This window comes from Microcaecilia unicolor, chromosome 2 (assembly GCF_901765095.1).
Source record: "Microcaecilia unicolor chromosome 2, aMicUni1.1, whole genome shotgun sequence".
NCBI classification, from domain to species: domain Eukaryota; kingdom Metazoa; phylum Chordata; class Amphibia; order Gymnophiona; family Siphonopidae; genus Microcaecilia; species Microcaecilia unicolor.
The window spans coordinates 244063926-244086317 of record NC_044032.1 but is presented as its reverse complement, the minus strand read 5'-3'; the positions used below and the strand labels follow the sequence as shown (position 1 = coordinate 244086317).

Sequence of the window (22392 nt, the reverse complement as noted above, 5' to 3'; positions counted from 1 at the left end):
CACAATGAATATGGATGAGATAAATCTGCTTACAGTAGAGGTAGGGCATGCAAATCTATTTCATGCATTTTCATTATGGGTGTCCTGAAAACCAGACTAGTTAGACTAGGTTGAGAATCCCTGGTCTACATCCTTATAAGTCCAAATACCTGACCTAGAGGACAGTATTTTTGAGGATAGTCACTTCAGTCTGTGTTGTCAACCAGCTCTAGTCATTAGTGACTGATCCATTCTATACAGCTTTGTATCCTCAAAATAAATAAATTGGTTGTTCTTGAGGAAAAGAGAGACAATAGAAGCCATCAATAGCCCCCAATGAAGGAAAGAGCAAACATTGTAGCAGTGGTTTCCAAACCTGGTCCTGAAGGCACTCTAGCCAGTCAGGTTTTCAGGATATCCACGGATATCCTGAGTTCTTGACTAGCTGGGGTGCCTCCAGGACCAGGTTTGGGAAACCACTGCGTTACAGTGATGGTGTGAATAGATTCAAACTGATGAGCTGTGTCCTCTAATCCTTCCTGCACCTCTTTTCTTCCCTGTCATCAGGTTTCACAGTAGTAATATTGTGATGGTTTATATCTGTATTTAATCATCAGGCAGCCTAACTCTCCCAGGAATGCTGCTGTATGATATACAGGAATGAGGAAGAAATGCAAATGGCAATAAATCATTTTGTACAGCAAGATTGCCTCACGCAGAAAGGAATATGCATTACTCTCTCTCTCTCTCACTCTATCTCTCTCTGTCCCTGACTTTTGTTATAGTTATTTAGATGGTATATAGAAGCACTACCGCTTAGAAGTAATATCCGAAAGTGGATGCTATATATCCTGTAAGGTGAAAGCCATTAAAGAAACCAGATGACTGAATAAGTAATCTCTATAGGTTGCTCAGTATTTCAAACTGCTGTTTGATGATTTATTTCCTGTGGCTTCCTTAACTGCGAACCTCACTACTAAATTCATTTTATACAAACCCTCAAGAGACTGGACAAGCCAATGAACTCAACAACTCTAGGGATTGGCACCATTTAGGAGCCGATTAACTAAAGTACAGCAACTTAGTAGAGTTACCACAAGTAACTTATCAAAAGTATTGCTCCTTAGTAAAAAGGCTGACATTGTGCTACATACTAATTTAATAAGATGTGGTATCATCAGGGCTTTTTTTGAGGGGGTATTTGGGGGTACTGATTACCGGCACCTTTTCTAATAAAATTGACCCATGGACCCCAAGTTTTAATGAGAGAGCTCAGGCTCTACACACCAATTCTGCCTTTTTATAGGTTCTGTTACTTGTTTGCTGGGGGCCTGGCTATTGTGGGATAAGTCCCTCAGTGATCACCCCACCCCTGAAGGGTGGCCTAGCATTTGAGTACCGGCACCTTTTTTTGCTAGAAAAAACACACTGGGTATCATATTTCCAATGCAATAACACTTTCTTGCACTAGCAAAAAAAAAGCAGGATGTTTGGAGCACAAGAGACCTTCATTATATATCACCATAAGCATCACCGTCCTAGAAAAGGTAAGTCAAGCATTTATGGTCCCTCAATGTCAATGGTACAAGAAAGTATGCAGAGCCATTGAACCGAGCATGGAGGACAGGTTTACGTTAGGTGAGAGACGGAAAAGAGTAGAGTGAGGTCTGGATGTGCTGCACGATGCTCGTCTATTTTTACTGTTCCCCTCTTCTGGCCCTGTCTGTCTATCGAATACTTGAGTTCGTAACAGCCTCTGTAACTATCTGTCTTCGTCTTTGTCTCATAGATGGTGTTTGACTTTGGACTGCTAGAGCTGAGTGTGACAACTGAGCATGAATATGTTCAGCATCTGTGCTTGCTTGACAGGGTGTGTAACAGTACAGGTAGATGGGGGGGGGGGGGAGCAGAGGATATGAACAGAAGTAATTAAGAGGAGGGATACCAATCAACATCACGTAGTTCCTTGTGTTCATTTTCGCAATGTTTTATTTGGAAGTCCTCCAGCACCACCTGCAGAACCCCATCAACTGTCTCCTAGCCTCCAGACAGAAGTACAGTCAAGACCAGGCTCAAAAGAGTGGGAAAACAAATGTAACATCTGTGACAAAATGAGTGTTTGAACCAAAATGTCACCAAGGTGCATGCTGTCCAATGCTGTATAGTAGCAATGGAGCTTGGGTAGAAACTCAACAGCACAGTATTCACATCGCAAATGTATACCTCTGTCACAGTGTAAAGGCTTCTAGTGATCATTTCTTGTTTCAGTGGTCACTGTTCTTTGGCATTTCTTGTCTTGTGAATTGAGGAGAAACGAAATCTCACAGGTTTAGCAACAGATCTAAATAACATATCACTTTAAATGGTTGTAGTGCTGGAAGATAGCCTACTCCAGTGGTTCCCAAACCTGGTCCAAGAGGCACCCTAGTCAGTCAGGTTTTCAGGATCTCTACAATGAATATTCATGAGAGAGATTTGTATGCAGTGGAGGCAGTGCATGCAAATATCTCTCATGAATGTTCATTGTGGAGATCCTGAAAACCTGACTGGCTAGGGTGCCTCCAGGATCAGGTTTGGGAACCACTGGCCTACTCTATATTTCAGTGAAGAGTGCCTTCATTTCAAGGCAATGGGCTTAATGCTGGGGCCACAGTTTCTGAGAAATCAGAGACGTCCTCATGCATACCTGGAGCTAAGTGTAATTAGTTGCAATAAACAGATCTGCTGTATGTGTTTTTCAGGCTAATGATATTATAACATAATATTTTAATGCCAAATAACATGCATTTATTTTTTTGTAAATGACCCTAAAGCAAAGCTGGGTTCTGCAGCAGGACAAACATGTTTGTCTTTTTATTAGTGCAGGTGGCAGCCTGAATCTTTTCTAGATATATTGGTTTTGATTGTTAGTTTTTCATAAGCACTGCAATTATTTGATTTTGTTTCAAATTGCAGAATTTGGAATCTACAACAGAATGTTTTACATGTAGTTTGGTTGTAAATGCTGCCTTCAATGAATGGGATAAAGTAATAGGTGCACAGGCCGATGACTGCATCACATTCCTATTCTTAACCAGTATATATCATTTTTGAATCTTTTATTTTTATTCTGTCCTACAAGGGTTTAATTGTAAAACTCAGTGACCTTTAATGTAAGCTTTAGCTTATGTCCAAGCACTGTAATCTACAGGCATGCTTGGTCTGAGTCTAATGGAAATCAGGAGACACAAACAAGGTAATTTGATAACTCAGTAGAAAGTTGTAAGTTAAAAAGAAAAAGTGGGGGAGGACCAATCAAATTCCAACATGAGGCTATATTTAAAAAGTTTATTGAGACAAAAACTTAAAATAGAACTTGATGCAGATCTGCGTTTCGGCACAGGATAATCAGTTTCAGGAGTCAACATGTCGATATGGATGATTGTAGATAATAGTATTTATATTTCTAGTGAGTGATCAATGTTATACTGATGTTTGTAAGTAACCAACCATTGCAGATTGAGTCTGCAGTGTCTAAGCAGTTGGTACATTCCATGGAATATTCCATTTTTAAGTTTGATTGTGAGCTAGGATGCATTGAAGGAGTTTCAGAAAAGTTTAAGATTCTCTTCTCCTTCAGTCCAAATTAACGCATTATCTACGCACCATTAATATCTGAAATTTAGGAATGTGTTCTCCAATTGTGACATAAAAAGGTTGACACACTGTAGAGTCATTGTGGTGCCCAAGGTTGTTTCTGTAATCTATAAATAGGTGTTGTTATTGAAGCTTAAGTAGGTGTGGGTTAGGATCAATCCAATTAGTTTTCTACAGTTTCTGCTGTGCATTTGTGATCCAGAGAAGATTCCTTTAGGCATTTGTAACATGTGGCTATGCCATCTGCATGGGGAATGTTGCTGTACAGTGATTCCCCATCCATTGTGACAGGGAGGGTATCAGGCTGTTCTTTAACTTGTTCTGTGAGAAGCTTTTTGTCTTTTTCACTAAGAGCTTGAGGATCCTTCTATTAGTCCAGATATTTCCTCTTTGAGTGTGCCAGTATCAGATATAATCAGTCTTGAGGGGGGTGACTTGGTATCAGGTTTTCCAGCTGAGACTGTATTCACTTTGAGATGTGCTGATGATACTTTTCAGTTGTGTAGCATATTCCTGTGTTGGATCTGAGTTAAGTTTCTTGTAATATATGGTATCTGAGATCTGGTTCTTTCTCTGTGCCCATAATCACTACAGTTCCTCCTTTGTCTCCTGGTTTGATGGTGATGTCACTATTTTTCTACAGAATGTTCATTGCAGATCTTTCTCATGAGGAAAGGTTGGTTAAAACGTTCTTCTCTTTGTTGCAGAACTTTGTTTTCCTCCTTTGTTGAAAGCTTTTTCTGTACTTATTAAGTTTATGTTGTGTCCATCTGGGGGGATAAAGTAGGTGTTCTTTCAAATGATTTTGGAATCCATTGTATTGGAAGTTTCCTCTGGTTTGTTGAAATGGAGAGGTGACGGGCCAGGGTGCATGGCAGTTGACTATAACATGGCACCATGCTCCTTTGGCTGCCTTCTCAATCATGCAGATCCCAGATAACACAGGAGCCACAACACAGGGCATTGACATGGATGCCCTTCCCACCCCCATTGGGAGGGTGCAAGCTAAGGGCTGATGGGAGCTGGCACTGCATTTAAGGCCAGACCCAGAACCCAGGCCTTTACCTCCACATGTGTGGCAACCCTCCTGCCCACCCCAGGAACTGCATGGCTGTGGCTCACCAACTGTCGAAGCAGCAGGGGTACTCGAGCTAGGGGGTGGTCGTGATGGACTAAGTACAGAGGGTGACTGTGCCAGGGGTGCTGTTGGCAGACCAGTGCTGCTTGAGAGGGACCAGTGTATCCCTGGACAATGCACGACACACACTTGGCATGCTAGGATGCAGGTCCTTGCTGCATGGCAGGTGTAGCTGACCCTCTGGCAGGTGTAGCCGACCCTCCATCCCCACCCATACCATTGAATGGAGATGAAATCAGCCTTGCTGGGTCACATGGTGGACTGTTGTAGTTCTTTTGATGTTAATGCGTTAGCTGATTCAGGTACTAGGCTTGATGATGTCTTTACATTATTGTTTGTTATTAAAGCTGCATTTAATGTTTGCCAAATAACAAGTTCCATGCATATATCCATTATTTTGCGAAGGGACACTCCCTCCTAGTAAGGGAGGGAGTACAGGGCTTGGGGAAAGTGGGGAGGGGGAGGGGGAGGGGGAGGGGGTGGGGGAGGTAGGACACTGCTGCCTATATTATGTACCTTTCTGAGGAATTCTTCTAGGTCAGGATAGAGCTGAATGTAATTAGACTGTCAGCCCTTTTCAAAGTACAGAGACCTCATGCAGTGGTAGTTTCCAGTTAGAGAGATTAACTATTGCCACAGGGTTTTCACTTCTGTCAGTGTTTGTGAAGATTTGATTGTAGAAGTTTTGATAATTGTCATGTCCTTGAGGTAATTGTTTATCCTGGTTCTGGTATGCATATTCATCCAATGGGTTTAAACTATTAGGTGATTTATTCCAGTTTTTAATCTGGCTTCACATGAAAAATCTGTACAAATCAGTCCCTCCCTCCCCCCCCCCCCCCCCCCCCCAAGGTCAGCAAGTTTTAAATGCCGACCACCATGGGCATTTTAAACCTGGATATTCAATGCCTGTATCAGATAACACTGCTTAAAATCCAGGCATGAACCTGATCAGCAGGACTTATCTGGATAGGAGCAGTCCCTCCCTGGATAAATCCCACTGAATATCACCCCCCCCCCCCCCCCCCACACACACACACACAGTTTCCTACTTTAATTGTCGTAACAGTGCAGCTATGCAAAAGAGAGAAAAAAAAGGAAACCTTAGATACCACTATGAATGTGAAAAGTAAGTGAAGTGACAGAGTAGCCTAATGATTAGTGCAGTGCAACCCCAGGGAAACACGTTTATTTATTAGGATTTTATTTATTGCCTTTTTGAAGGAATTCACTCAAGGCGGCGTACAGCAAAAATAAGTCAAACATAAGCAACAGACAATTACTGCAGTAAAAATATTCAAGCAATACAAAGTATGGCATAGTTCAAATCCCACTGCAGCTTTTTGCGACCCTGTCCCTGAGTAAATCACTTAGGCCCCCTTTTATCAAGCTATGGCAAAAGGGGGCCTGCGTTGGCGCCAGCGTGTGTTTTACACGTGCGCCGAGGCCCCCTTTTACAGCTGCTGGTAAAAGGGCTGGTCTCGCTTTCCTTCAGGAAATGGCCAGGTGGCACGTAAAGCACTTGCCTCGCGGCCATTTCATGGGGCAGCCCTTATCGCCACCCATTGAGGTGGTGGTAAAGGTTCCCGCGCTAACCTGGCAGTAACCAGGCAACATGCGGCACTGCCCATTTACCGCCGGGTAGTATCCGGCACCGGAATTGACTGCGCAGTAGGGGTGGGAAATACCACCAGGCTGCTATGGTAGTCCGGCGTTACTTCCTAAATAGCAAGCGGTAAGCCTGCGTTGGGCTTACCCCCACTTAGTAAAGAAGCCCTTAACCCTCCATTGCCCCAGGAACATAAACTTAGATTGCAAGACCACTAGGGTCAGAAAAATTAGCTGTGTGTGATATGTACACTGTTATGACTATAAGGCAGTCTATCAAATGCATGAATCAAACCCCTCTCTGAAAAGAAATTGAGGTGGATTGGTTTTCTGCTGAAATGACTTGTAGTGGCTGCATAGAGAAAGTATGCAAGTCATTCCTTCTCTTTGGAAATCTGTGTGAAGCATATGTGTTAAAAGCATCTGCATGCTTTGCTCCTGGGCTTTCACACTGAGGGAAGATAGGGTCCAACAGAGCTCATGCCTCTGTAAATACAGTCTGCATGAAGTAACTCTTTCTGCTCAGACCTAAACATGCTTCTTAGAATGGCTCCTTGCAGTCCAATAAAAGTATTGGAACTATGGAAAATTGTGTTTATATTTAGCAGCCAGAAACCCATTGTACTCAGCTAAATAGCTTTGAAAATCATCCTCATAAAATTTGAGGGCATTTGGCATGACATTAATGACTGTTAACGTGGCACGTTATTGTTGCAGAGCAAAGCATTAAGGATCTGCAGCCCAAGCATTTTCATTTTGTTTAGTTTCCTGTGCCATTTACAGAAATTTTCATTTCTTTAGGTTTTTAAAAACTGTTTCATTTTAGGACAATATCATTATTGGTGCGCGCTCTTTTGGAAAGAGTGCACAGTATTAACAATGAGTATGCACTCTTTTAGAAGACTGCACACTCTTATGAAAGAGTGCACTATTTCCCAATAGTTCACACTGATCACGAATACTGTTCAGACTTTTGGAAGAGTGTGTACCATTTGTGGCAAGTGTGAGAGGGTAGGTGAAAGGGGATCCGGGAAGGCACGCAGAATGGGGGTGCAGGCAGCCGGGGAACCCCAATGGGGCAGACTTCATGTGCACAACACCCACATTCAGAAAGCTGCGCTACCGGAGGCAGAGAGGTTGGCCGGGTTAAGGAAGAAGAGGAGGAACTACCAGTCCCAGAATCCCTCTCTTCCCCACCCGGCTGTGCAAGAGTTAGGGGAGGAGATAGAAGATTGGGAAATGGTCTCTGAGGAAGGTGATGAGGGCCAGCTGGAGAGGTTGGGGGCGGGGGAAGTTGGATAAAATGGAGGTTACTGAAGGACTAGAGGAGGAACAGATGGAGATTGGAGCTCTGGCTCAAACCCAAAAAGCTGCTGTAAGAGGGTGGCTAGCTGTGCCTTGGAGAGACTGGTGGAAGACCAGAGGAGAGAGACTGAGGCACTGGGGGAGATCTCTACTAAACAGGAAACAGGTGCAGCCCCTGGGAGAGAAAGAGGGCTGGGCACAATTGAAACCCCAGTCTGAACCAGGTGGGACCAAAGCTGTGTAGCTGTGCTGTAAGAAAGACTGTGTAAACTGTTTCATACTGAAAAGGTCTGGGCCTGCAACCTACCAAGCTACTGTGTTTTCTTTCTGATAATGTACTGGTCCCTAAAAGAAGTAATTTTGTTTAAAGTGAAGTGAAGTTATATGGACTGTTTTGAACCTGAATTGTGCTTTGGGGCAGCAAGCCTGAACAACCTGGAGTTAAGGTGTTCCTGGGCGTTTATGTTAACTGGAAGCAAGAAAATAAAGCTCTCTTACTTGTAAACGTTGGGCTGTGGATGTGCCTCTGTGCAAGGAAGAGAGGGGGGAAGAAATCCTGAAAATTCTCAGGGCCTGGAGCTGAGAGTCAGAGCAACCAGATTGCTGTGGATTGAGGCAACAGCCGTGTGAAGGAGGAGGCAGCTAAGCCGGGTCAAGCCCAGCTGGGTCCTGGAGGGGTGACCCAGCTACACAAGAAAACAACAACATTTCATGATTTTTCCTGTTGTTTCAGGCAGAAAATGACATGGAACATGTCATTCACATTTCTCATGTTATTTTAAACAAATATACATCCCTACAGTGCATGTTAAAATCTATGATGTAAATTACATCTCAGCTGCACCATTTTTAATGAGTCACTTATCAATTTTATGCACTAAGACCACCATATGCAGCGATGCTTACTGTAGAGCAGAATTAGGAAAGGTTCAAAAAAAAGCGACCAAAATGATAAAGGGGATGGAAAGGCTAAAGAGGTTAGGGCTGTTCAGCTTGGAAAAGAAACGAATGAGGGGAGATATGATTGAGGTCTACAAAATCCTGAGTGATGTAGAAGTAAATCAATTTTTTACTTCTTCCAAAAGTACAAAGACTAGGGGGCACTCAAGGAAGTTACATGGAAATGCTTTTAAAACAAATAGGAGGAAATATTTTTTCACTCAACGAATTGTTAAGCTCTGGAATTCTTTGCAGGAGGATGTGGTAACAGCAGTTAGTGTATCTGGGTTTAAAAAAGGTTTGGACAAATTCCTGGAGGAAAAGTCCATAGTCTACTATTGAGACAGACATGGGAAGCAACTGCTTGCCCTGGAATTTGTAGCATGGAGTGTTGCCACGATTTGGGTTTCTGATAGGTGTTTGTGACCTGGCTTTTCCACTGTTTGGAAAACAGGATACTGGACTAGATGGAACGTTGGTCTGACCCAGTATGGCTACTTTTATGTTCTTATGTCTCCTCTGTACATGTCTTTTCCTTTCACTACATTCTTTTTGATACAGTCTTATGACTGCCTTTTTCCATGGTCTCACTGGAACATAGTAGAAGATAACTGACTACTGAAAAGGTATGTCTGGTATTTCTCTTTCAACATCATCCACCTTCTGTTCATCATCTGTTATTTTATGATTTCATATGTTTTATTTTATATTGATATAATCAATCAATTGTGTTTTAAAGATTCATTTTATATAATACTTATATTGATGTTATTTATTATTTGTGATTTATAGACAAGTGTTCTGCTGGTATTATATGTTTTATATAAGCAGACATTTATTCATTGTTGATTTTTATTTGAATTATTTCATTATGTTTTTGATTTTTCATGCTATTGATTCATACTGTATTGATTGTTATTTTTATCCAGACCCCTGACGCAGGTGGTTTGCCAAAACATGGACCGTGTTGGGTCTCTCAATAAAACCATTTTCAATGCTAATCTGTTGTTGAAGGCCTTGTATGCTGTTTTTATTTTTATCCAGACCCCTGACGCAGGTGGTTTGCCAAAACATGGACCGTGTCGGGTCTCTCAATAAAACCATTTTCAATGCTAATCTGTTATTGAAGGCCTTGTATGCTGTTTTTATCTATCTAGTGGTCTGTTGTGCTTGGACTCCCTCTCTTTTGTTCGCAAAATCTATGTTTAAAGCCAGAAGCACCAAATCCTAGTATTGTGTTCTTGTATACATACAGGTAATTAATTTCTGCTCTAACTAATAAAGAAGGCTCCATTGTGAATGTCCAGTGGTAGCTATTAGAACATCCAACAACTCCAATGAGCTAGGATGCAGTTGGCAGGTTGTTCTAGCTGTAGCATTACTGCAAGAAAAACAACCCAGGCAAAGAGATGCTTTTAATGTTAAAATGATTAATTGGGGGTTTAAACTATCGTTTAATTTCTCTTCAGTGTGACATAGTGCAGTGACAGGAAGTGCTCTCACAGAAAGCCCAGCCAATGGATTTCTTAATCTTTAAACAGCGTATAGTCTTTCTCTTACCATGACAAATATCTGCTTTGCTGTCAGATAAATGCTGAGCTCTTTTGTACCTGTGACAGATATTGAATAGAGAGGATTTAACAGCATTGCTAGACAGAATGCTCCAGGAATGAATTACACTTGATAAAAAATGACGAGTAAAAGAGTATCTTAGGTTGTCTTACTTAGTTTAAATCTGGAGATTTCTAGATAACATGTGGGGTCCAATATTTTAAAGACCTCTGCAGTCAGCCACAGGTTATGTACTTGATAGTTATACATTAACAAGAAGGCAGGGCAAGAAGCAGGGCCAGGGACTGGCAAAAAATGCCACATGGCGAGCAGATCTAACCTATACGCTGAAGCAGTGACATTTAAATTGCTAGCACTGCTGAACATGCAAATAAAGTGCCATCCGCCAATCACTGGCACTTAATCCAGCAGCCGCAGATGCCCAATGTCAGACAGTGTACCTTACAAGTATCCCCAGTGCCTGCAGTGATCCATTATTGCTGCCTGCGCTGGCCCCACAGGATTCCATCAATTGGATCCCACCAGACAGGAAGCAGGAAATGACATCAGCAAGGGCGGGACCCGGCCGATGGAAGCCTGTGGGGCCAGCACAGGCAGCAATAATGGATCACTGCATGCTACTCCACCAGGGTACATTAAGGTATGTCATCAAACTCCCCATGGTCAAGCAATCACCAAGAATATTTTTTACACACAGGTTTTGCTGCAATAATCAATGGTAGTTTTATATTGAGCATTGCCCCCCCCCCCCCCCCCCCCCCCAAAGAGTGCCTGTACAAATTTCAACCTGCTTTTTCTCTGGCTACTTTTTTTTTTTTTCTTTCATTGATTCCTGAGCCCATTAGTTTCTCTTTCGCTTCTAACTGTAATTTGCTCCTTATGTATTCTAATCGGATTCATTTCTTCCTTAGTCTTGTCTGTTCGTGTTATACTCGTTATTTATGCCCTCATTAATCTACTGTCTCAATTTTGACCTGTTAGTTGTACCTATCGATTTCAGCTTTCAGTTTAGCTTTTGTTATTTCTAATTCATTTTATGGCTGTGATGATTTTGTTCCTATTGTGTACTCCCATTTTTACCGATTCATTTAAGTTTATGCTTTCAATGTCACTGTTTTGTTTCTATTCAATTTAATTTCATGCTAGAGTACTTTACTAATTGGGATGCGTATTGATATATTTGTATACTCAGCAATGACTTCATAACTGCACTTACACATTAACTGCTGTCACACAGTAATCATTCTTTGATTCATTATTCATGATCGCTGTTGTAAATCTTACCCATTGCTTGATTAAATTGTTTTCTTCCCCCCTTTACTTTTCATTCTTCGTTCTTTGTTTCATCCTTTCAGGACACTATGGTGAAATATCTTCTGTTGCTTGGTGTACATAGACCAGCACATTAATCTTTTTTACTTTTTTTTCAATGTTCAAGAACGCACGGTCCTCCGCATCTCATAGAGTGCTTGTTTGGTCCAAGCTGTGACTGTTCTAGCTGTTAGACAGGCAATGAACAACAGTGTGTGATCCTTATAATTCTACTAGTAAAAAAGGCCCGTTTCTGACACAAATGAAACGGGCGCTAGCAAGGTTTTCCTCGGAGTGTGTATGTTTGGGAGAGTGTATGTGAGAGTGACTGTTTGAGAGTCAGAGTGAAAGTGTGAGTGTGTGTGCGTGAGAGAGAGAGTGAGTCTGGGTGTGAGTGTGTTTGTGAGAGTGTGTGTGTGAGCCGTGCCCTCCCAATCCATGCCCATCTGTCCCCTTCCCCCTCCATTCATCTTTTTCCAGCAATTCCCCTCTTTCCCTGAGCCCTGCCCTCCCAATCCATGGCCATCCATGCTCCTCTGTCACCTGTCCCCTCCATTCATCCCTATCCAGCAATTCCCCTTTCTCCCTGCCCTGCAATCCATATCCATCCATGCCCATCTGTCCCCTCCGTTCATCCCTATCCAGCAATTCCCCTCTCTCCCTGAGCCCTGCCCTCCCAATCCATGCCCATCCATGCTCCTCTGTCACCTGCCCCCTCCATTCATCCCTATCCAGCAATTCCCCTCTCTCCCTGAGCTCTGCCCTGCAATCCATATCCATCCATGCTCCTCTGTCACCTGCCCCCTCCATTCATCCCTATCCAGCATTTCCCCTCTCTCCCTGAGCCCTGCCCTGCAATCCATATCCATCCATGCCCATCTGTCCCCTCCATTCATCCCTATCCAGCAATTCCCCTCTCCCTGAGCCCTGCCCTCCCAATACATGGCCATCCATGCTCCTCTGTCACTTGCCCCCTCCATTCATCCCTATCCAGCAATTCCCCTCTCTCCCTGAGCCCTGCTGTGCAATCCATATCCATCCATGCCCATCTGTCCCCTCCATTCATCTCTATCCAGCAATTCCCCTCTCCCTGAGCCCTGCCCTCCCAATCCATGCTCCTCTGTCACCTGCCCCCTCCATTCATCCCTTTTCAGCAATTCCCCTCTCTCCCTGAGGCCTGCCCTCCCAATCCATGTCCATCTATGCTCCTCTGTCCCCTGTCGCCTCCATTCATCCTTTTCCTGCAAGTCCCCTCTCTCCCTTCCATGACCCCCCCCTCGCATCCATGCTCCTCTCTCTCCCATGTCCCAGCCTGGCCCGCCCTCTTCTCCCCCCCCCCCTTCGCATCCTTGCCCTCCCCCTTCGCATCCATGCTGTCGTTTCTCCCCTGCCCTCCCGCTCCCATTGTTCTTCTTTACTGCCCATCCTCTTCTCGTTCCCTTTTTTTTTTTTTCTTCTTCTTCTTTTTAAATTTACCTCTGTGGCGGTTCCGGCAGCGCAGCATCAGGGAAGGAGGCGGCGTTCCCGACATCTAGCCTTTCCTTCGCTGTGTTCCGCCTTCTTCTGACGTCATCTTTGACGTCAGAAGAAGGCGGATCTCAGCGAAGGGAAGGCTGGAGACGTCGGGAGCGCCGCCTCCTTCCCTGACGCTGCGCTGCCGGATTTGTTTGTTCTTGTTTCCGCTCCGCCCTCGACGTCATGACGTTTGACGCGAGGGCGGGGCAGAGACGGCTGGGTGGCTTCACACCACGAACGCCACGAACCCTTCAGGGAGTGTTTTAGTGACTTCAGAACGTTGTCCTCATTAGAACGTTCACGGTGCGTTTTATTATATTAGATAGCCTGCTGTAGGTAAACAAAATTTTTAAAAAGTGGCACAGCAGATTCATTTGAAGAGTTCAGCCTCTATCACATTCTTAGCTTTTCAAAAAAAAAAAAAAAACTGTCAGAAAGGTTTTGGGAAATCAGCAAGTTAGTTTAAGGGGAGATCCTGAGGAAGTTGGAGGGAAGGAGACAAGGGAATCCCAAGGGAAACTTGTGTTTCAAGTTTGGTTGTCCAGTCAATCCATGGGGGAATGAGTTTACTGCTTAATTCTTATTAGAAACAAGCCAGGGTCAATATTCCACAGCTTCCTCACTGTTCTTTCTGTGGGCAGTGGCCACTTTACTAGAGTTTCAGTAGCGTGGCTGCATTTATTTATTTATTTATTTATAGCATTTATTTCCCACTCGATAGCAGGTTCAGTGCGGCTTACAGGGTATGGTACAAAGTATTACAGAGATAACACAAAGTATGGTACAAAGTATCACAGAGATAACCCAGTTGTATAGAGTAGGACAATAGGAAGAGACGTGGAGGAAAGGATTAGGGTATGAGTAGTGTTAGTGGTGTGTATTAGGTTCCAGGATTAAGTTGGGTTGTTTGGGTAGGCTTGTTTGAAGAGGTAAGTTTTCAGCAGCTTTCGGAAGGGAAGGTGTTCATTAGTTGTTTGCTCCCAAGATATTTTCTCGGCCCAAACCTGTTTGTGGACAACCTTTTTTTTATTATTATTACATTTGTACCCTGCGCTTTCCCACTCATGGCAGGCTCAATGTGGCTTACATATTATATACAGGTACTTATTTGTACCTGGGGCAATGGAGGGTTAAGTGACTTGCCCAGAGTCACAAGGAGCTGCCTATGCCTGCAGTGGGAATCGAACCCAGTTCCCCAGGACCAAACTCCACCACTCTAACCACTAGGCCACTCCTCCACTTGGTTCTCCTATGATCTAAGGCTGCTTAAGTGCCAATTTCATCATGCTGAGAGTATGGGGAAAAAATCCAGAACCCCCAATGACCTTCAGAAATGTAAGACTCTCCATCATGAATATAACTCCCTCTTGAAGAAGTCAAAAAGAACCTACATTAATTTTACAAGCACTAAAAGAACTTGCCAGAAATACAGAGAAAATAACACACAAGAATTATTTCAATCAGGTAATTCTATACTCTTCCTTAGACCACAAAATAGGGAGAATGAAACAAGACAAGGAGATCAATTAAACAACAGTAAACAAAGAAAATGTGGTATTAACCTGATTATCCCCAGTTATTATTTATCTGAATCATTATTCCACATTGATCGTCTGGTTGGCTTCTTCAAACCCAAAACGGTGTATAGTCAATTTATTTCATTGGAAACATACTTATTGTCCAATATTAGTGGAAATAATGCACCTAATTTCATTTTTTTCTCTTTTAAAACCAGAAATTTTTTAACAGTACAAACACTTGAGTCTCTAATCCAATTCCCACTGATTAAGATAATCCCAGTTTCACAGGCTTCACTCCTTTTGAATTAATATACTAAGAGGAATCATTTCAGAGGAAAAAAACTTTAGGAGTCATACCCAGAACTCTGGGAAAACAACAATCTCGATATTAATCATCTGTAATAATATTCATTTTGTTCAAATTTTTCTGGTCTATTATCATTTTCAAAATCTTAACCGTTTCCTACTCCTGTAGAACTTCATTTGCTGTATCAATTTTTCATTCTCAAAGGATTTAATTAGATTATCCATGTGGCTCACTAATAAGATTATATCTGAAGCAAAATTATTTACTACCACCGTTAGGTCCTGGATCGCCTTCCAGATGATATTCAATGTAACCTCCATGGAAGCCAAAAACTCCAAGCTGATAGCTCTTACGGGTTTAGGAGTGGCACCGCCGACACGGGTTCAGCTGTAAACGACTTCCGTTTCAACATACACTCCTAACTCACTCCTCCACTCCTTTGGACATGGTGGTTAAATGATTCGGGAGCAATGAAGTTGTTTCCAGGTCCAAGAGCATCAACGCTCCTTCGCCGACACTAATCAAAGAACTCACCAACCCAGTCATCTGTGGAGAACCTACATTTCTAATAAACTTCTGAAATCACATAACCCTGCTAGAGATCTGTATTCAGTTTATCAATTCAATTTATCAACAGATGTCTTCCTTACCTAAAGGCTATCAGACAATCCCTATACCTTCTTCAGAATCCCTCTCTCTATTTTTTGATACCAATATTGATACCCTTCTTAAATGCTTTTCATCCTCATGCCTCCCAAACCCATCTGTTCTTCGATTGATACTCCCTTTTCACTTCAAGTGGGACTAACCACTTGGTCTTCATTCCAAACATAATCTCTTCAGTCTGTAAAAGTACTAATGTCAACAACCTATTGTTCAAGGGACCACATTCCACCTACCTGGTTAAAGATCTCTACACTGAACCTGCTGCCCAGATTCCTATCACTCATTGACCTCAGTCTTACAACTGGCCGTTTCCCAAATTTATGGAAATTAGCATCAGTTTGCCCCATTTTAAAGAAACCTAACCTGGATCCTTTAATAGTAAGTCATTATCATCCAGTGTCTAACCTCTTCTATATGCCCAAGATCCTTGAAAAATTTGTATTCCAGAAGCTCAGTGATTTCTCTGAAAAGGTTCTTGATCTACATCCTCATCAGTCAGGTTTTAGAAGCAAGTTCAGTAAAGAATCTGTTTTGACATCTCTATTTAGTGAACTTCACTCCTATTTCAATCAATATAAAATCATACTAGCAGATTCTCTAGACCTCTCGCCCCCTTTTGATCAGGTTAACCACTCTTTTTTACTCTCTCATCTGTTGGCTCTGGAAATTTCTGGTGAAGTCCTCTCCTGGTTCACCTCCTTTCTGTCACATCAATTATTTCAAATCATCACCCCCATTTCTACCTCTCAGGTAAGGGAACTTGAATATGGTTTCCCTCAGGGATCTATACTGTCCCTCCTCCTGTTCAACGTACTTCTAAGTCCACTGGCAGCCCTTATTCAAACTTTTGGGATCTCAACTTATTTCTATGTTGACAATATCCTACTCATTTATCCATAAAGCCCATCGTCCTCTTCAATTACCCACCTCCACACCTGTTTGGATGCAGTTGCAACTTGGTTATTCAAGCATCAACTTGTAGTCAATCTCAATAAAACTGTCACCTGTTGGTTGTCCGGGTCCACAACCCCTCCCACAGATCCTATCTCTCTATTTGGTACCTCAATTTCTCAAGTATACTAATTTTGTTACTTAGGTGTGATTCTTGACTCCTCTGTCTCTGTCTCTGTCTCTCTCTCTCTCTCTCTCTCTCTCTCTCTCTCTCTGTTTTGCCTCAAATCTCTTCTCTGACAAAGCTCTCTATTTTCTCCTTTCTTCAACTGAGTACCATCTGCCACCTTTTTGACCACAATATTTTCCATTCACTCATTCTTTCTTTCTTCACATCTCATTTAGACTATTGTAATATTATCTTCCCAGGTCTTCCTTGTTCTACCCTGAAGAAACTACAGACTCTCCAGAACATAGCTATTAAACTACTTTGCCATGCCTGTTGCTCGGATCACGCAACCCCCTTATTTAAACAACACCACTAGTTACACATTAGATACCAGATCATATATAAAATAGACTTTCAAGGCTTACAGAATAGGTGTCTCTGATTATCTTTCTTGTCTTACTATTCCTTATTCTCCTGCTAGGGTACTCCGCTCATTAAATGATCAATGCTTAGTATTACCTAGTCCTAAACTTGCACACCTGGAATATACTAGACATAGCACTTTTTTTTTTCTTTCCCCCCACACCTGGAATAATCTCCCCCTTTCTCTTTGCAGTGACCTTTCCTTAAAGACTTTCAAATCCAATTTAAAAGCCTGGCTCTTCAGAGAAGCCTCCAGCTTGAGAATTGTGAGATTTGTTTTTTATTTTAGCACTGTTAGTCTCAGTCAATCTCTGTGTACTGATTCTCCCTCGCTGTGTTCTCTGTTTTGTGTGATTGGATATCTTTCCTGTTTTTTTAATTGAGTTCCTTTTCTTTTCTATGTTTTTAGAAATGTATTTTAGCCTGTATACCGTTCTGCTATACCGTGGCAGCTAGAGTGGTCTAGCAAAGCACAATAAACTGTAAACAATATCTGATAGTCCTTATTTGCTGGCATATTCAGTGTTTCTTTCTCACTCCCCAGTTTCGTCTTTGCTACTTGAAACACTGTTGGAAATTTTTCCCACTGGAGCTCCAAGGTAGGGACACGTCCCAGGACAGGAGGGGTGGTTTACAGGTGTCATGGTAATGGCATTGCTGATGGATCTCTTCCCACCACCCTCTGAGAATTTGACTAATCTGCATCACTTCCCCATTCCTTCCTCATAACAGTGCAAAGATTGATTTCATTGGTGTGACTACTTTTTTAGTAGAATCTGTGAGCTTTATATTGCTGAATTGATTTATGAGCAGCTAGACAGTTCTGCTGTAATCCTGACTCCTTCACTATCCTCCTTCCAAACTGTTCTTCTGTAGGCCTCTGTGCCCCACAATCAGTGGAGTAGCCAGGGGGGGGGGGGGGGTGCCAGGGGAGCGGCCGCTCCCCCAAACGGAGTTCTGCCGGCACTGGCGCCTATTTTTTTCAATGTGTTGCATTGAAAATGTGCTCTGGCACCGGCGGAAGTCTGTTCTCGCTCCCCCCGCGCCATCAACCTGGCTCCGCTTCTGCCCACAATACACACAGCTCTTTCTCCTCCACCACAACTAAACTTTCCTTCCAAAAGTGAGTTCTAGGAAACTACTTCAATGCCCCATTGCTGTCCTAATATTTAACTCCTAACTAGAAAGCCCTGGAGCATGAGGTTGGTGCTTGTTATATTGTTGAATTTTAGCCACCACAAATACGTCTCATGGTATAAAATCAGGTCCTAAATAGTCATGTGAGCCTTCTTGAATTAAAACCTCTGGCAAAGATTTCATAAGAAGACTAAAATGCTTAGCTATTCACAAAAATCTTTGCAAAATAAGAACTTACTCCCATATTCTTAATGATATGCAACAGGAATGCTTGATATTGCTATTAGCTCCATTTTTCTGCTTATTCCATCTAAATATACTACTGAACATGGGGGAAGGAAGACATGCACTTTGGCCTGAACTGAGAGGGCAATGAATTTTGCCTGTCAATTCAATCATTTCCTCATTCATATTTTAATTGCCTCTATTTGACTCTGGATCAGTGGATCAGTGCTCCACATGAGGGAGTTGTAGGGTCTCTTTCCAAATGCAGTCAAATATGACTTTCCTATCAGTAAAGAAAAAGCTTGAAGAAAACTGCACTTATTAAGAAAATCTATCTTTTTGAATATTTTTTTGTGAGAAGAATAAGAAACCCATGCAATTAACACATGTGTTCACTGCTCCCTCTGAGTCTGCTGCCCCAGAACAGGACCTGTTCCGGGGCAGACTCAGAAGGAGCAGTGAACACATGCGAATTGCGAAATCGGACTGAAACAGGGCAACAGGCGCGAGCTGCGGCACCCCCCCCAGCGGCGTGCACCCGGGGCGGACCTCCCCCACCACCCCCCCCCCCTTGGTACGCCACTGGGTTTAATGATCCCAGTACTAAGTTAAGTCCTCACTGTAATAGGACTCTTGTAGATGTTGTTTGATATATCAAACAGGGGCGTATCTGCGTGGGGCCACAGGGGCCTGGGCCCCCGCAGATTTCACCCTGGCCCCCCACCGCCGTCAACCCTCCCCGCCGTCGCTTACTTTTGCTGGCGGGGGACCCCAACTTTCTTCTATCTTCGTCCTCCGCGTGGCCTACGTGTTGCTGCTGTTGTGCAAAGCTGAAATCCAGTTTCGGAGTCTGACGTCGCAGCACGTTACGACGTCAGTCAGACTCCGAAACTGGATTTCAGCTTTGCACAACAGCAGCAACATGTAGGCCACACGGAGGACAAAGATAGAAGAAAGTTAAAGAAGATCTCGGGTCGGCTGGCGGGGATTGGAGTCCCCCGCCAGCTGAAGAAATATTTTTAAAGGTAGGACTCGGAGGAGGAAGCGGATCTCTGCTGGCGGGGGTTGGGGTCCCCCGCCAGCAAAAGTAAGCGACGGCGGGAAGGGAGGGTTGGCAGCGGGAAGTGAGGGGGGTGTCCGGCAATGGCGGGGAGGGGGCTAAAATGTGCCCCCTCCCTCTGACTCTGGCCCCCCTACCGCCGGAGTGCAGATACGCCCCTGATATCAAATATGTTTGACTGACTCTGGAGTAAGTAAGAAGTATGAATGTGAGTGAGTGAGGATGAGTTGTAGCAAAGAGTAAAAGTCAACAGGCATATGGTGTGTATTTGAATTTTGATATGTAATAAAATTGCATTATTATAGAAAGTGGATTGCAGGTATTTTGTAGGTATTGATAAAATACAGAGACATCAGAGGACAAGAAGCAGTCAGTGACAGTATTTCATTTGTTAAGTGTATATTTCATCCAATCCAACACATATCCTTGACAGCTGACAGAATCAAAATGCATAAATTAAAAAAAAGTGCATAAAATATGCTATCACAGCTACCATTTCATGCAATGGGATCTGTAACACACACACATACTGCCACATGCTAATGTCGTAAAACATGTTTATTCATTTTTAATTAGGATTTATTTACTAACTTTTTGAAGAAATTCACCCAAGGCAGTGTACAGCAAGAGTAAGTCAAACATAGCCAATAGACAATTGCACCATAAGTACATAAGTATTGCCGTACTGGGAAAGACCCTTGCAAAGGTCCATCAAGTCCAGCATCCTGTTTTCAACAGTGGCCAATTCAAGTCACAAATACCTGGCAAGATCCAAAAAAAAGTACAAAACATTTTATACTGCTTATCCCAGAAATAGCAGTGGATTTTCCCCAAGTCCATTTAATAATGGTCTATGGACTTTTCCTTTAGGAAGCCGTCCAAACCTTTTTTAAACTCTGCTAAGCTAACTGCCTTTACCACATTCTCTGGCAACGAATTCCAGAGTTTAATTACATGTTGAGTGAAGAAAACGTTTCTCCGATTCGTTTTAAATTTACTACATTGTAGTTTCATCGCATCCCCCTAGTCCTAGTATTTTTGGAAAGCATAAACAGACGCTTCACATCTACCCATTCACTCCACTCATTATTTTATAGACCTCTATCATATCTCCCCTCAGCCGCCTTTTCTCCAAACTGAAGAGCCCTAGCCACTTTAGCCTTTCCTCATAGGGAAGTCATCCCAACCCCTTTATCATTTTCGTCGCCCTTCTCTGCACCTTTTCTAATTCCACTATATCTTTTTTGAGATGCGGCAACCAGAATTGAACACAATACTCTAGGTGCGGTCGCACCATGGAGCGATACAAAGGCATTATAACAGCCTCATTTTTGTTTTCCATTCCTTTCCTAATAATACCTTACATTCTATTTGCTTTCTTAGCCGCAGCAGCACACTGAGCAGAAGGTTTCAACGTATCATCAATAACAACACCTAGATCCCTTTCTTGGTCCATGACTCCTAACGTGGAACCTTGCATGACGTAGTTATAATTCGGGTTCTTCTTTCCCACATGCATCACTTTGTACTTGCTCACATTAAACGTCATCTGCCAGTAAAAATATTCAAAATAATGGTACATAGTATGGCACAGAGGTGCAATTTTGATATGATTTCTAAGTCTGACTTTGGATGTTTTACGCTAAATGTCCCATATCTAAATAGGAAATATGGCCATTTTTGAAACATCAAAATGTCTCTTTTTTTCTTTTTCTTTTTTCCCGAAAATGGCCACATAGAAGATGTTTTCATGCTTTGTGTGTTTATCTTTTTGAGCCATGTGAAAAACAGAGAAAACCAAGCCATTGTGATGCAGGAAGAGCCAGCATTCTTAGTAGACTGGCCACCCAGACATCCAAGGAGAGACATGGGGCACCTTAAGGGGCACTGCAGTGGACTTCATATAAAAGCTCCTAGATACACATCTCACCAATACCCTCTTATACTGTATGCTTAGCTCGCCAAAACCCACAAAAAGCCTGGTGTACCCAACTGTACACCACTACAATAGCCCTTATGGGTGAAGGGATCACCTATATGTGGGTACAGTAGGTTTGGGGGGAGTGTGAGAGAGCTCACACTTTCCACCACACATGTAACAGAGTGGGATATGGGCCTGGGTTCTTCTCTCTGACCACTTCACTGACCACTACACTAATCCAAGGTCCTGTTTGCTGCTCTAAAGTACAGACTATAACATCTGAAGCTGTCATAGAGGCTGGTAAGAAATATTTTTAATCACATCTTTGGGGGGTGGTAGGGGGTGAGTGACCACTGGGGGTGTAAGGGGGAAGGTCATCCCTGATTCTCTCCAGTGGTCCTCTGGTCATTTAGGGCACCTGTTTGTGCCTTATTCATTCTAAAAACAGGTCTAGCCAAAATGTTGAAGTTTCAGCCCTAGACATTTTTATTTTGTTCCATTATGGCTGTAAAATATCCAAGTGCTAGGAACGCCTTAAGCCCACCCCCATCTATATCTTTATCCAGACTGATGTATTCATTACCCCCAGAACGTGAATCTTATTGAAATGTTATCAAAGACCACTCACATATTTCATTGGAATTTGTCAGTGCTAAGTGGAGATTTGTCCGGGTCCTCTGGCTAATTCTAGAAATACATTGCTAATACTGTTTATCCAACCAGTAACAGGCTTATTTTCGAAAGAGAAGGGCGCCCATCTTCCGACACAAATTGGGAGATGGGCGTCCTTCTCTCAGGGTCACCCAAATCAGCATAATCGAAAGCCGATTTTGGCCGTCCTCAACTGCTTTCCATCGCGGTGACGACCAAAGTTCACGGGGGGGGGGGGGGGGGGGGGGTCGACACCGTAGCGAAGGCAGGACTGGGGCGTGATTAAGAGATGGGCGTCCTCGGCCGATAATGGAAAAAAGAAGGGCGTCCCTGACAAGCACTTGGCTGACTTGGTCCATTTTTTCTTGCGACCAAGCCTCAAAAAGGTGCCCAAACTGACCAGATGACCACCGGAGGGA

General features: G+C 43.0%; 1 protein-coding gene across 1 annotated transcript in view; it reads left to right on the top strand.

Moving 5' to 3' along the window:
- TRPM3 (transient receptor potential cation channel subfamily M member 3) overlaps nucleotides 1-22392 on the top strand; it is a 714222-nt gene that overhangs the window by 118577 nt on the left and 573253 nt on the right. The window lies entirely within an intron of this gene.